Source organism: Carya illinoinensis, chromosome 3 (genome assembly GCF_018687715.1).
Source record: "Carya illinoinensis cultivar Pawnee chromosome 3, C.illinoinensisPawnee_v1, whole genome shotgun sequence".
Classification (NCBI taxonomy): Eukaryota; Viridiplantae; Streptophyta; class Magnoliopsida; order Fagales; family Juglandaceae; genus Carya; species Carya illinoinensis.
In genome coordinates this window covers 55,903,344-55,919,877 of record NC_056754.1, presented here as the reverse complement: position 1 = coordinate 55,919,877, position 16,534 = coordinate 55,903,344, and positions in this window count along the sequence as shown.

Genomic DNA, 16,534 nt, shown 5'->3' with positions numbered 1-16,534 from the left:
TATTATTGGGTAAAAATATCTTGAGTTGATTTTTGTAGATATTATTAGGTAAGAGAGTACTACACTCCACTCTCACTTCGGGTAAGAGAGTCCTACACTTAACTCTCACTCCAGGCTCATCTCTTCCATATCTCATCCATAAGTATCTCCAGCTATCCCTCCCCACGAAATTATATTCATTTACACTTTCCATTGAAAGAATACTAAACACTCTCTCTCGGACAACTTTTAGGAGTTCTTTTGCACGCCCGTTGCAAAGCTTTGTAAGTGTTTTATCATAAAGTCTCTTTCATATAAGTTATTCCTTTTTTAGTCTAGTTTACGTGAATATCTTATTTGTCTCATTTGAAAATCATTTGGTCAGTCAAATATTATGTAAACTATAGAAAGGTCATTCTCGGAGATAAACTGAAGAATATGTTATAGTTTGGAGTTTTTGACCAAGCTAATGGATAGATATAGGTCTGAAATTTTTATAGAGTATTTTTAACATGTATATATGACTATTGGTTGAGGATTTTTGCATGATTAAAGGTTTTGATGAAAGATTTTCTTAGATTTAGAAACTTAGAAACTGGAAGAGGAAAAACAGTTTCTGTTTTGAGAAAATTTAACTCTTTGGTGGTCTAAACCTATTCCAATGACTTTGATAATTTTATTGGAGGATTTTAAGCATCTTATATACATGTTATATTATTATTTTGAAGATATTTGATGTTAGTTTCAAAGATATGAAATTTTATGCAAAGAGATATTCAAATAAGCCAAAGTGTGGATATTCTTGGCTAAATATATGTTTTGGTTAATTTTTAACTATGTAATTTTGAATTAGAAGCTTATATATGTTTTAAGATATCTTTTTAAACCATGTGATAGTTTGGTTTGAAGATCACATATTTATAAGTCATAGATCAAAAGGTTGATCAAAACAAGTTGGAAACAAAAATCAATAGAAATAGCATATGGGAATTTCGGCCCTATGGAGTTTTAATAGTTGTGATTAGTTTTAAATTTTTCTAAATTGATATTTGAATTGAGGATAAAATTTACATGAGACCTCATGTAAATTTTGGTGACTTTTGGAGTTAGTATGCAAAATCCTTAAGTTATGGGTAAAACGATCATTTTCCTACATGCAGAGAGTAAACTAGAAATTTTACTCTTTAAGTTAGTATTTTCCATATTTCAATTTATTAGTGATTTAGTGCAAAATTTTAGAATCACTAATTACAGTTCCTTGTGATCACGCTTAAGGTTTTATAAGAAACGCGGAGATCGAGGTAAATTAGCTTTTAACTTACTAGCAGTCTACTGTGTGTGTGTGTGCTAAGTGAAGGAACTACAGTATATGTATGTATGTTATCATATATGTCATACCATGCCAAGTTATCACGTAATTGTCTATTATACAGAATTTATTATGTCATCAATTTTTATCTGTTACATAATATATTCTATCATGTATTGCTGTACATTACAAGTACATCATGCTAAATATGTCATCTATTACATGTATGTCAAGTCATGTAATATTCACTGTTATAAGTATGTCATGTTAAATATGTTGTCTATTATATGTTATGCCATGTTACGAAATATTTCTATCTCAAGTTGGTCATGTATTTCAAGTTATGTTCAAGCCACGTTATGTTACGTCAGGGCTTCAGTCATTTCGTATTCCAGTCACGTTTCATCTTGATTACTTATGTATGGGGTCACAGCAATTGTGACGTATACACTACGTGAGACACAGTAATTGTGACACGTAGAATACATGGGACCACAATAACTATAGAGTATGTATTTAAGCAATTAAAGAATAAGTTTCCGTAGAATATATGGGGCCACAACAACTATGGAGTATGTATTTACACGTAGAATACATGGAACCACAACAACTGTGGAGTATGTATTTTTCATGTTAAGTTAAGTTTGTGTAGAATACATGGGGCCACAACAACTGTGGAGTATGTATTTTTCATGTTAAGTCAAGTTTGTGTAGAATACATGAGGCCACAACAACTGTGGAGTATGTATTTACACGTAGAATACATGAGGCCACAACAACTATGGAGTATGTATTTTTCATGTTAAGTCAAGTTTCAGAACAAGTTCATGTTAAGTCAAGTTTCAGAACAAGTTCATGATAAGTTAAGTTTCATATCATGTTCATGTTAATTCAAGTTTCAGAACAAGTTCATACTAAGTCAAGTTTCAGATCAAGTTCATGTCAAGTCAAGTTCAGTTCATGTTTCAATTCAAGTTATGTCAATTATGTTATGTTGTACGCCAAGTTATGCTTTAATTACTTATGAATTTGATTATACATTTATACTTTTACAGTCATTCATGCATCATTAGCTTGTGTGGAAGTTTTTTTGTTAACTTACTGAGATTTGTAATCAAATCTTACTTTGGTAGTCCCAACTACCATTCCCCCCGAATGGTAGATCTTGTTACAGAACCTGAAGGAGAATCAGGAGTTGATCAACTAGACACAGTTGACTAAGCGACGGTGCGACATCAATGTTAATATAGTAATTAACATAAATTACTACTTGTACAATTGAGTTGCATCTCTAGTACTTTTTGGATCATAACAATTTTGGACTAGTGTTGTGATCTTAGTTGTTCAATGGGTTTTTATATATGAAATATGTTTTAAGCATTTGGGATATTTTCAATTTGGTGCATAGTATTGCTAAAGAAAAAAATTTATCCGTTGCGAATATTGCATATTGTTAGATGCATGTTAGGAACATTGCATCTTATATGTCATGAACGGGGGCAGGTAACCTTATGTTGCATGTCTCGACACTTCAAATGTCCGTTCGATCCCAAACCGAATTTGGGGGCGTCACAGTGCTCTTTCCTCATCGCCCTAGATGGCAAAGGACGTCATAGATGTGGGGGAGATTTGGCGAGGGGGAGAACGCGACTGGCGGGTGGAGGAGATTTTGAATGAAAATATGAGATTGTGAGATGCAACAAAATGTGCGTTTAGGTTAGCAGAGGGAAAAAAATAATAAATAAATAAATAAAAGGAAACCGTGCCACCAAGACCAAGCGTGCGGTGTAAAGAAAGCTAAGTAGCATGTCTCTTTTATAAAATTCTTTAATAGTGAACTAATTAAACATATAAAATTTTTGAGAAATGATTTGTATAAATTCCAAATATAAAAGCTTTGCATAAGACTTTATAAAAAAGTTGACCACATATTGAAAAAATATAAAACAATCATTCTTTTTTAATGAAATCCACTTGTTTATAAAGGGCTTATGCGAGACTTGTCTATTTAAAACTTGTACTTAATGTTACTTAAAAACATTTACCACAAACAATTTACCAAATAGTTTATTTAGATTTTCGTAGAAAGTATTATACAGATCAAAGAAATTTCTTTGTAAAAACTAAAAGAAAAAAAAAAATTATTTATACTCACTTTCACAATATGTGTATATAAGAGTATTTAAAGAAAAATCCGAAATAATATTTTAGTTTTCTTATATATCCACATTCTAAAAAGTCTTCTTCCAAGGATTCTAAAAAAATCTTCAACGTCTCGCTAACAACACATGCCTAAAAAAAACTAGGAATTAATAAGCAAAACAAATAAATAATTAGAAGGAATGAATGAACCGTTATAATAAAATTTTATGTAAAATTTATGGTTGATAATTGGTTTGATTTATATATTTCAAACTATGTGAAGAAAGGTATATTAATTTGTACACTTTATAAATACTCATAATTTTTTTTAGATATAATCTCTTTCTAATTCTGTGAAAGTAAAGAAAAATATTAATCTTTTCTATCTATTTTTTTCTTTCATATAATCTTATTTTAGATAATCTTTATTAATTTTAAATTCTTCTTTATTTAATGTAAATATTTGAGTATTATCTCTAACTACTTGTAAATATGTCGGAGAAGAAGGCTTGACCAGTTCTATTAATAGTAGTTATTATGTTTCTATAATAATAAGTGTCTATCTCATTGCTACAGGAATGAACAGTAAATTTCTAATTCCATTTATTTTATCCGTATGTATTGTGTAATCTCTTTTTTAACTCTCGTATTGTGCTTTTGTGTCCATGTAAAAATAGATATTTTGGTCTTTTAGTGCTATGTCAGACAGTTGGCTTCTTTATCATTTTTTTTCTCTCTTTCATCTTTTTACTTTCCTGATTTCATATCTTTCCAAGACGTCGGCATCGGGTTTTGGTCCAAGAGGACATAGGTTTTGGTCCTAATCGTACTCGCAGCTGTCCACCACCCCCTATCTTCTACTCGCCGAATATGCAACACTCTAACAACCATAAACGTGTCGTGCAGTTTTAAATGAGTTTTGCTACTGTATAATATATGAAAAATGCTACGTCCACGGCTTAATCCTCCCGCTTGATGTGGCACGTCCATATGGCATTAATTTTAAATATTAAAAAAAATGAATCAGTCGGGAGCTTTACTCGATTTTTGTTACTCTCTCCCAAATAACAAACCCTAACTTTTGCCCTGTTCTTACCTTCTTCGAATCTTAATAACAAGAAAACAAAAACAAGAACAAAATGTCTGACTTTCCCATGTAAGCCGTCGGATTTCCTCCGATGAACTCCTCACTGGAAAAAAGCTCCTCATAAGCAAATCCCAGATGGGTGTTGATGAGGGAAACCAACAAACGAATTCCGAAAATCCCTCTCAAAAGATCATATTTCTTCTTCTTAATCCTTATAACATTCTGCTCCTCGTTGCTTCCAACACCGAAGCAGAAAAGAAATTAGAAGTGATAGAATAGAATCTGTTGCGTGCCGTCTGTGTAGGTTGCAGTACAAAGGAAGAATATATAAAGGTAGAGAGAGAGAGAGACAGGGAGAAAGAGGTAGAGAGGGAGGAGGAAGATGAAAGGTGTTCCCAATAAAATGATTGACAAGCATGATTTCCTGCATTTTGTTTTTATTTTATTCTTTATTTTTCAATTTAAATAAACACGTGGTATGCCATGTGCCATGACACTTCAAGCGGTAAGAGAAAGTGTTAAACTTGGTTGGTAGTTGTAACATTACCCATAATATATTCATGTTTGTTATAAACTATCTTGAATTGTATGACCATATTTATCTAGTTGTCAAGTGCATAGTGCCAGCATAGTACTGCATAGTACTGACATAGTAAATGGCCGACATAGCACAGTGCATAGTGCCAGCATAGTACTGCATAGTAACTGATATAGTGAATAGCCAACATAGCACAGTGCATAGTACCAGCATAGTACTGCATAGTAAGCTAGCATAGTTCCCTTTGTACGCCTATATATATCGTTGAATTCTTTAAGAAATTCATAAGTTTCATAACTTCTCTGAGTTCTATCTCTCTCTCTCTCCTTTTAGAAAGTTCTATAATAAATCTATCTCTCTCTTTACTTTTCGATAGTTTCATAACACGTTATCAGCACGAAAGTTCTGACGATTTTGAAGCTAGTAGTCCTCTACTTCAAGTAAGTTTTTCAATATATTTTTATATTCCTGATTTATATATGTAAAAAATGTCAAATATTACAAAATTGAAATTCGTTGCTCTTGACATTTCTGGAAAAAATTATTTATCTTGGATCCTTGATGCTGAGATCCATCTGGAAGCGATGAACCTGGGAAATACAATTAAAGAAGGAAATCAAGGGTCCCTGCAGGACCGTGCTAAGGCAATGATTTTCCTTCGGCACCATCTTCATGAAGAATTAAAAACTGAGTATCTAACGGTGAAAGATCCACTTATTTTGTGAAATGATTTAAGGGAGAGATATGAACACCAGAAAACTGTAATCCTCCCAAAAGCTCGTCATGATTGGATGCACCTGAGGTTGCAAGACTTCAAGAGTGTTAGTGAGTATAACTCTGCACTCTTTAAAATTAGCTCGCTATTGAAATTATGTGGTGAAAAAGTCACTGATGATGACTTGTTAGAGAAGACATATACTACTTTTCATACCTCGAATGTGCTCCTGCAGCAGCAGTATCGAGAGCAAAAGTTAAAAAAATATTCTGAACTTATATCTTGTCTTCTATTAGCTGAGCAAAATAATGAGCTTTTGTTAAGAAATCACCAGTCACGTCCTACTGGTTCTATATCATTTCCTGAAGTGAATGGTACTAGATTTACATCATTCCCAAAAGCGAATGGTGCATCTTTTCGAAGAAAACGAGGGTGTGGATGTGGTAGGAAAAACTATGGAAGTGGAGGTTCTAGAAGTGACCACACTAAAAGGGACAATAATAGATATACACCGTATCACCAGAAGTGGTTCAACTCAAAGAATGACAAAGGTCCCCAAAACAAATTTTTAAAGAAAGATGAAGATGGATGCCATAGATGTGGTATGACTGGACATTGGGCTCATATCTGTCGTACAGATAAGCACTTGGTTGACTTATATCAATCTTCTATAAAAGAAAAAAACAAAGAAATTTGAAACAAATTATACTGAACCATCATATGCTTTAGATTCTATAGATGGAGAAGATATTACAAGTCTTGATGTTTCTGATTTCTTTAAGGATTCTAGTGGTAGAGTTGATCATGAAAGTGTTCTTTTTTAATTAATGTATTTCCTTTATCTTATTATAAACTATTTTTATATTCTGCAATGTTTTGTAGTAATAAAAGTTTTATTTATTCTTTTATACTTGTTATAAATTATTGATGATATGATTTATCTGAGAATGGAAATAGAGCATCCCTGAAGGATCGCCCTAAATCAATAATTTTATTGAGTATCTCATATGAGTGATACTTGTACCAAAAACTCATTATGATTTATGCACCTAAAGTTGCATAATTGAAATTGTGGAAAGAATATATATTTGAATGAACGTCTCGAATGTGCTCCTGAAGTAGCAATATCGAGTATGCTCCTGAAATAGTAATATTAAATGCAAATGTTCACAATATATTCTAAATTTGTGTCAGGTCTTTTAGTGACTGAGCAAAATAATGAGTTTTTGATAAGAATCATTATTCACGTCTTACTAGATCTACATTATTCCCTGAATTGAATGATAATGAATTTATATCATTCTATTCCCTGAAGTGAAAAGAATGATGCTTTTCATTCAAAGAAACTAAGAGATTGGACGTGATAATGAATATCTTTTTGGGCCAGAAGCTCATATTGGAAAAGCTGTAAGCTTTCTCTTTGAGATGATATTATACAAATTATTGAATCAAATATTATGATGCATCAAAAGGTGATATGATTCAAAATATTTGTATCTTTTCATGGTTATCTTGATCATCCAAAATCAATTACGATAAGTCGAATGATTTTCATATGGACGTCCATAAAAGAACCAGAAGATTCTTCTACTATAAAGTTTTACCACCAGAAATGAAAAGAAAAATTTGCTTAAAGCAAATAAGATGAAATTATTCAACGTTATCTTGATTATCATATGTGAACCAGAAGTTCAGATGATAATTAAATTTTGGATACAATAAGATAAAATGTCTCATATTCTAGTTGCTAAAATTCCAGCGATGATTGAAGTCCCTGTAGGACAATTAAGAAATTTAGCAGTCTAAAGATATGTATAAAGGCATGTGAGGCTTATTGATACAAAAGATAGAGTATCTCAAAAGAGAAAGCCACAAATAATTTGGTACTCCTGAAGAGGTCATACCCACAAAACAAGCAATAAAGTCCATCCAAATTCTCTGTATAAAATTCTCCTATATAAACTCTTGAAGAGTACCTCCTGAAGAAGTTTTTCATGAAAACGTCTTCCCTTGAAGAGGGACAGGTACCTGAAAATAACGAGATCTCGTTACATTTCATGAATAATGGAGAAATTATGGATAGAAATAAAATTGTTGTCGACAATGTATTTCCATATGAGATGGCAATTGACATTACCAGAAGTAATGATGAAAGTGAATCAAGAATCGTAGAAGAATACGACGTAAAATATGGGCCAAATTTGAAAGAAACAATTCCTGCAGAATTGATTCATTAGTAAAATATGATGTATCGGGACTTATAGTCCAAACACCTAAAGAGGTGATGCTTATTGAATGTCACTGGGTATTTATGGAAAGGAAATAAAAATGTGATATATAAATCAAGAGTCAGTTTCTCAATTCCTGCAGAATTGATATCACTAAGTAAAATGTGATAAATATGGACTTGGAGTCCAAACACCTAAAGAGGTGATTTTTATTAAATATCAGTGGATATTTATATACATGATATAAAAAAGCCTGAAACTTTTAATTTGAAAATGTGATATAGAAATCACAAGTTAGTTTCTCGAAGAAACAATATTGATATGATTTTAAAGTGGTTGAAATCATATTGAGATTTTTATTAGCTTGAAAGTTACCGAGAGTTTGGATATGCCTGATTAACTGCATATTTATATGGATTATTGGATCTTGATATATATATGAAAATCCCTGAAGGATAGAAAATGTCTGAAGCTTCTAATATGAATACATCTGGAAATATGTATTCTATCAAGTTTCAAAGATCCTTATATGATCTAAAGCAATCCAAACGCAAATGAAAACAAGCTATTATTGCAGTTTATATATATGATTTAAATGTTATTGAGGCTCCAGAAGAGTTCATAAAAACTGCACATATTTGAAATATAAATCTGAAATCCTTGCGGCTTCAAGAGGAAGATGGATGATGTTATTAGTCATGAAATACCATCTTTTAATACAATTAGTATTTCAGATTCATATTATGGGTTTGATATGAAGTGTGCATTATTAAAGAAGAAATAAAAGGGAGCACACAGAACATCTACCAAAAGATAGAAATACAAATATGAATATTTGTGAAATATTATTTTATTATCTTGAAGCAAGAATTACAAAAATTTGAGACACTTTGCCTCATTCTTTAAACGCTCTTGTTTTTCAAGAATCTGCATAGCATCCCTATCTAAAGGGGTGGGCAATCGAAAAGAAAATTTAAGCAAGGATTTTAAATTCCTATTCTCTTTCTTTATTGATTCTATCTTCATGTTGGACTCCAGAAGAAGTCACTGAAGTATAGCAATATTCTCGTGGAGATCGTCAACTCCACAAGTTCTGGATTGCAGTCGCTGAGAAAATGCAACAATGGATGATGAGTATCGGGTACCGAGACTCACAAGCTCATAGATAGCTTCATTATCTGACCTACGAGTCAGATCATTATATTGCATGATAGCACCTGTGGTAGAAGCAGGAACAGCTGATGAACGAGGTGCCGAATACCTCATATATTGACCCTGAGAAGATTGCTGAGTCATTACAGAGAGAGATTGTAGGATAACAATGCAAAAAGAAATTGCAGAGTAAAAATGCAGTATGATTACAGAAAAGTGAAGAAGATGATATGCGAATGAAAATGAGCCGAATATCTCTTTTATAGAGAAAATTATGATACAGCATCTCTCGTGAAGCAAGAGAAAAGAGATGGAATATAGTTTCATAGCTCTGCGGCGCCTGACAGCACGCCTGACAACTGCGGTACCTGACAGCACGCCTGACACCTATAGAGGAGTTGAAAATCCGCGGTGCTTGTCTGATCTTAAAAGGCTAGCCACCATTTTTATTAAAAAATGAGGTTAGCGGTTTAATGTTGATGAATTCTCCACTAACTGTGTTATTTACAAGAAATCCAGAAGAGTACAACTCCAGAAAAGTAGTGATGAGCAGAAAGATCCAGTTGAGATTATTTTATCAACATGGATCAAGTTCACAGTTAGTTGAATGTACAGATGCGAGTTATTTTTCAGATACACACAAGAAGATCATTGCAATTCATGAGAAGAAAGTTGAAATTGATATCAAGAAGGTACGGTCAAGTAAAAATCTGGCAGATTTATTCACTAAAGCATTACCAACTGCAACATTTAAGAAGATTATGCAGAACATTGGAATGCGGAGGTTTGAAGACCTGTTATCATGCACTACCAACTGCAACATTTAAGAAGATTATGCAGAACATTGGAATGCGGAGGTTTGAAGACCTGTTATCATGCACTTTTCAGGGGAAGTAATGTCTTGAAGACTTGTGCTGATTGTACTCTTTTTCCTTCGCTAAGGTTTTATCTCACTCGGTTTTCCTTTGCAAGGTTTTAATGAGGCAATCCTAAAGCACTCGGCGATACACATGAATACTGTACTCTTTTTCCTTCGCCATTGGTTTTTTCCCACAGGGTTTTTCCTTAGCAAGGTTTTAACGAGGCATATTCTTTAAATATAGTCATCCAAAGAGGAAGTGTTATAAACTATCTTGAATTGTATGACCATATTTATCTAGTTGTCAAGTGCATAGTACCAGCATAGTACTGCATAGTAACTGGCATAGTAAATGGCCGACATAGCACAGTGCATAGTGCCAGCATAGTTCCCTTTGTACGCCTATATATATCGTTGAATTCTTTAAGAAATTCATAAGTTTCATAACTTCTCTGAGTTCTATCTCTCTCTCTCTCCTTTTAGAAAGTTTTATAATAAATCTATCTCTCTCTTTACTTTTCGATAGTTTCATAACAATGTTATGTATTTTCTTTTCATTTTGTTTTACTAAGGGGGGAAATAATAAGGTCTGCCACGGTTTTGGGCAGTAAAATAGTTTATTTTTATTTTATTTTATTTTAATATTTATATATTATCAATATAAATAATTTTTAATTTTTCTATCTAATCATTATAGTTTTTTCAAACTTTTTAAGTGAAATTAATATTAAAAAATTATATTTTAACAATATTTTAACATGATTTTTTTTTTCAATTTTTTCTCTCATATTTTTTAAAATTTCATAAATATCTTAACTCAAATTATTTTATTATTATTTATAAATTATTTAATTTTATCTTATTTCACTATCCAAACTAAATCTAAAATAGTTGTTGAGATGTGACAATTGCAAAACTCTATCATGGATAATTCTTTTTTTGATATTTTTTTTTTATATTTGATTAAGCGTCAGTATCAAATCAAATGCCAAGCTATATCGTAAAATACGGCTCCACTCCAAATTGTGTACCATGATTTTTGGCTTCTAAAGCGTTTTACCTCTCCAATTGACGCGAAATTAGACTTAACTCTGAGTTACCCTATATTTAATGCTGTGGACTAAGCTCAAGAGTCGAGTGTGACAAAGGTAATGCTATATCATGGATAAGAGGGTTTTAAAATTCTAAAATTATATAAAGATAAAAATTTTCTCTTTTATATTTGCTTTTTACAATACCGCTTCTATTTTTATAAATGGTAATACTAATGTTACTCTCGCCTACGTTTGAGGAGTATAAACTAAAATGTTTTAGAAATAATTTTTACCTTATCTCAATTTATTTTTTTTATAAAATATAATTTAAATATAAATATAAATATTTTTAAATGAATCATTATAATTTTTTTAAACTTTTAAATAAAAAATAATTCATTTTTTTAATTTTAAAATAAAATTCATATTAAAGGAAAAATACACTAAAGTAATACAAATGTTACTCTCGCCTACGTTTGAGGAGTATAGACTGGATGTTTTAGAAATAATTTTTACCTTATCTCATTTTATTTTTTTATCAAATATAATTTAAATGTAAACATAAATATTTTTAAATTAATCATTATAATTTTTTAAAACTTTTAAATAAAAAATAATTCATTTTTTAAATTTTAAAATAAAATTCATATTAAAGAAAAAATACACTAAAGCAAAGCTCACTGGAAAATGGAAGTCTAACAAGGTAAAAAAGTACAATAAAAATAAATAAAAACTAAATAAAAACACTACAGCTCAATTTATTAAAATAAAATAATTAAACCTAATAATAAAATAATTTAAAGTCAAGAGTAATTTAAATTCAAAATAATAATTAATATCAATAAAGAAAATTAAAATAAATTTCATAACTTATAAATTATAAAATAATACAATGACAAACACGTTAAAATTAAAACAATAGAGCCACTAATTATATTAAATAAAATAATCATTTAATTAAAATACACAAAAATACAACCAAATGAAAATAATTTTATTTTGACATGCATGTTATTATGATGTGTATGCTACTTTATTTTGGCATGTATATTATTTTATTATTAGGTTATTTTCTCACAACTGCAAAAACGTTTGCTCCACTAGTAGTATCACCATACGTGAAATTAATAAAATCAATAATACCATCTGATTTTACTAATGATTCTCGTACCTTTTGGGCGAAGTAATATGGAAGTCCGGTTATGAATTTTTTATTCCAGTATGGTTGTTGACAATCATTGCTAATCATAACTTTAGTTAGAAATACATCTTTATACCATCTAAAATTAGATAATTGAGAACATCTTAAATTGATTAATAAATCCCTAATTCTTTCTTTAAATTGAACATGATCACCAACAAAGTGCTTGGTTAGTATAAATACCAAAGTATTAACAGCATCCTCTAAAGGTTGACCCGTTGACCATCTTCTATTTTAATTTCTTGCATATTTTCATTATATTTATACTGATTTAATATTTTTATTCTTTATTCTTGTGGAATATAATGATCCCACCAGCCCTTTAATTAGTCAGTGAAATCTGTAATCAAAATATGTGCTACTTGATAATCTATTTTTTTGCTAGTTTTATAAATTTTAGCTATCATAATAATTTCTTGGAAATTATTTAATATTTTATATTTAGATAATAATGGCCAATGGCTACGTATCTATTATATGGTATATGGTAATAAATATCTTGTTATAATAAATAAATATATAATATCTATTATACATTACCTAGGATATGTATATGGTAGCAGAGCCATTGGCCATTATATATTGATATTGCTATTTTATTTGTGATTTTATTTAATTTTTATCATCTTATTGCTTTACTGCTATTTTGTGATTTTATAATCAACTATTATCTTGTTCAAGCTGGTTTTTGTGATCTTAATGATTAATTTGTGTAGAAAATAATACAAGACTTGAATTGAAACATTATATGGAAATTAGAATAAAGGATCTTAAAAAAACCAATAAAAAATGAGACAAGATTATTATTCAATGATAGAAAAATATCATATATATCAAAGTAGGCAAGCTGCAATAGAAGAATTGAAGATCATTTTAAGTACTTAAGAGAAAAAATTAAAAGAATAAGAAACCATCTATGTATTCTTGCTTTATAAAAAAAATAAAAATAAAAAAATCATTGATACAAATTTTAAACAACGATAACTTATATAAAAGAAAATGAAGTAAATTGAAAGTCTTGTATTGATAAGCCATGAAAATCTGTTAGTCAGCCTATTTATGCTAGAGAAGGGTGGTCCCGATGGTGTTTCCTCAAGATCTTACTCATTTTTCATTGAATATAAGAAATCTTTGTTTTAAAAACCTGTCTCAATGAATTCTTTATTCAAGACAGAAAAATCAATTACTAATATAACTATAGAATATGAAATTGATAATATTAACTAAGAAGACTATAGTATAATAGACATAAAAAGAAATTTACAAAATTGGACTATTTTTAGTGTTCATAAGAGTCAAATATATAACCCGTCTACTTTCTCTTATAAATTCTCATTTTTTACTAATTATACTATTAAAACAGTAGAAAAAATTATTAGTCTAAATAATGATTATGAATCATTATAACTATTAACAAAAAAGCTATTAAACACCATAAAGAACAAAAATATTCTTTTATACATATTGGATTAGTAAAAGTAGCTATAAAACCATTTACTAGAAGCAGATTAAATACCTCAGTATTACTCTATTTGAGAGACGAAAGACATCCTAATTTCTATGATTCATTACTTGAAATGGTAGAGTCTAGCCTTTTCTAGGTCCAATTTATTTTAATTGTTATCCTAATTATTCACATTCATTATTTGATATTAATATTTTACATGCTTTAACATTAAATATTAAAACAAATGGTTATCATATAACGAAAGGATCACACCCTTTAATTGTAATATATAGAATTCATTATAAACTGATAGAAACAACATTAAAACCACAAGCTCTTATTACTAGTTCAAAAGGCTACACATTATTATTACAATCTAGCACACCAAATTCTAGTATACAAATTCTTAAACAAATAAATTGGAATCAAATTACTCTCCCTAATAAATAGCAGTTAGAAAATATTATTCTATTACCCAAAATAAAAAACAATTCTAAAAATGATTTAGATTACATAGATAAAAAAAGGACGGAACAGTCTAAATTGTCTTTTAACCTTTTAGGAGATAATTACCACAATCGCATTACTCTTAACCAGCACATTCTAGTTACCATGCACCCAAATATGTCCTTACTTCATTTTTTAGAAATAAATTTCAAAATTTTGACACTAGATCTCAACATCTAAATACCCAAATCTGGAGAATTATTCCTATAAATATTATTGATACACCAATATATACTGTTAATAATCCTGATATAGCATCCACCTCTCAAATTTTTTAGCAAAGTAAAGAGCCTTCTCCTTAGACATATTCACAAGTAATTGGAGATGATACTCAAATATTCACCCTGAATAAAGAAGAATTTAAAATTAATAAAGATTATCTAAAACAAGATTATATGAAAGAATAAAATAAATAGAAAATATTAACATTTTTCTCTACTTTTATAAAATTAGAAAGAGATTATATCCAAACGAAATATTATGAGTATTTAGAAAGTGTACAAATTAATATACCTTTCTTTACATGGTTTAAATTATATATCAAACTAATTATCAACCATAAATAGAACTACTAATCAATGGACTAAATAATATAATAATCAAATTATGCATGAAGAATACCCCACTTTTGAAACTATTAAGTACAATAAAAAGAATACTCAATAATTAGCCTCACCAATAAAGAAATATAATTCTATATTAGAAAGTAAAAATACTGATAATATAATCCAACAAAATAATCATACTAATTTATATTTGAAAACCATGAGTAAATAATTAGAAAGAATTGAAAATCAAATATCTCTTATCAATACTTCCATAAAAAAAATAAAAGAAATTCCTTTATTTATTCCCCATAAAATTCTCTCTCATTTAAAATTTAATTTTTCTCAAGTTAAAGACGATTTATTATAACAAATCTCTAACAAACTAGAAAAATTAAGTATTAATATTGCATCAACTTCTAAACTATCTCATATTAATGTATTAAGTAAAACAGACTCGCTTGATTTATCTGACTCTAAAATGAGTAATATTAAAAATCAATTTAAAGATTTACAATTAAATAAAATTAGAGGCAGTCACTTTAATGCCTTCTTTGCTAGAGATTCTAAACATCATATTTCTATTTCTCATAATTGGTATCCGAGATCTATTCCACCGGATATGCAATTTGAAGAAATGGAACATATAGTAAGATCTGTTTTTTCAGCAAATGTATTATATGAATGGAATATAGATGAATTATCTGAATATGAAATATTAAACCATTTCCAAGAAATGATTATTGTATCTAATGTTTATAAAGCTAGCAGAAAAACAGATTATCAAGTAGCACATATTTTGATTACAGGTTTCACTGGTCAATTAAAAGACTGGTGGAATCATTATATTTCACAAGAACAAAAAATAAGAATATTAAATTAGTATAAAGATGATGAAAATATGCAATAAATTAAAACAGAAGATGGCCAACCTATAGAAGATATTGTCAATACTTTAATATTTATACTAACCAAGCATTTTGTTGGTGATCCTATTCAATTTAAAGAAAAAATGAGTGATTTATTATTCAATTTAAGATATAATCAATTATCTAATTTTAAATTGTATAAAAATGTATTTATAACTAAAGTTATAATTAGAAATGATTATCAATAACCATACTGGAATGAAAAGTTCATAACCAGACTTGCATATTACTTCATCCAAAAGGTACGAGAATCGTTAGTAAAATCAGATGGTACTATTGCTTTTATTAATCTCACATATAGTGATATAATAACTACTATTAATGGAACTGGTCTAATTATGTGTAATGATTTAAGATTAAAAAAGTAAATAGATAGAAAACGAAATTTGTTAAGAAAGAATTAAGTACCTTTTGTGAACAGTTTGGTTATACTCTATTATTAGTACCATTTAGAAGACAGAAAAATATAAAAAGAAATTATAAAAACTACTCAAATAAAAAATGAAAATAAATAAAAGATCTTATAAAAATACAAAAGATAAGCAAACATATAATAAACAAATATATAATAAACCTATAAAAAATCCAAAAATGTTTAATAAAAAGAAAAAACAAATTATTTGCTATAAATGTGAAAAATTGAACATTATTCATCAAATTGTAAGGTTAAAAAACAAATCAATGAATTAGATTTACCTGAAATAGTAAAAGAAAATTTTTTAAATATTTTTATAATACATTTAAGTGAAGAAGAGGAAAGTTTTTTTAAAGAAGAATAAATTTATCAATTAAAAGAATCAAGCCCTTCAGAACAATCATCTAACAGTGAATCAAGACAAACGACTACGTCCATTATTGTATA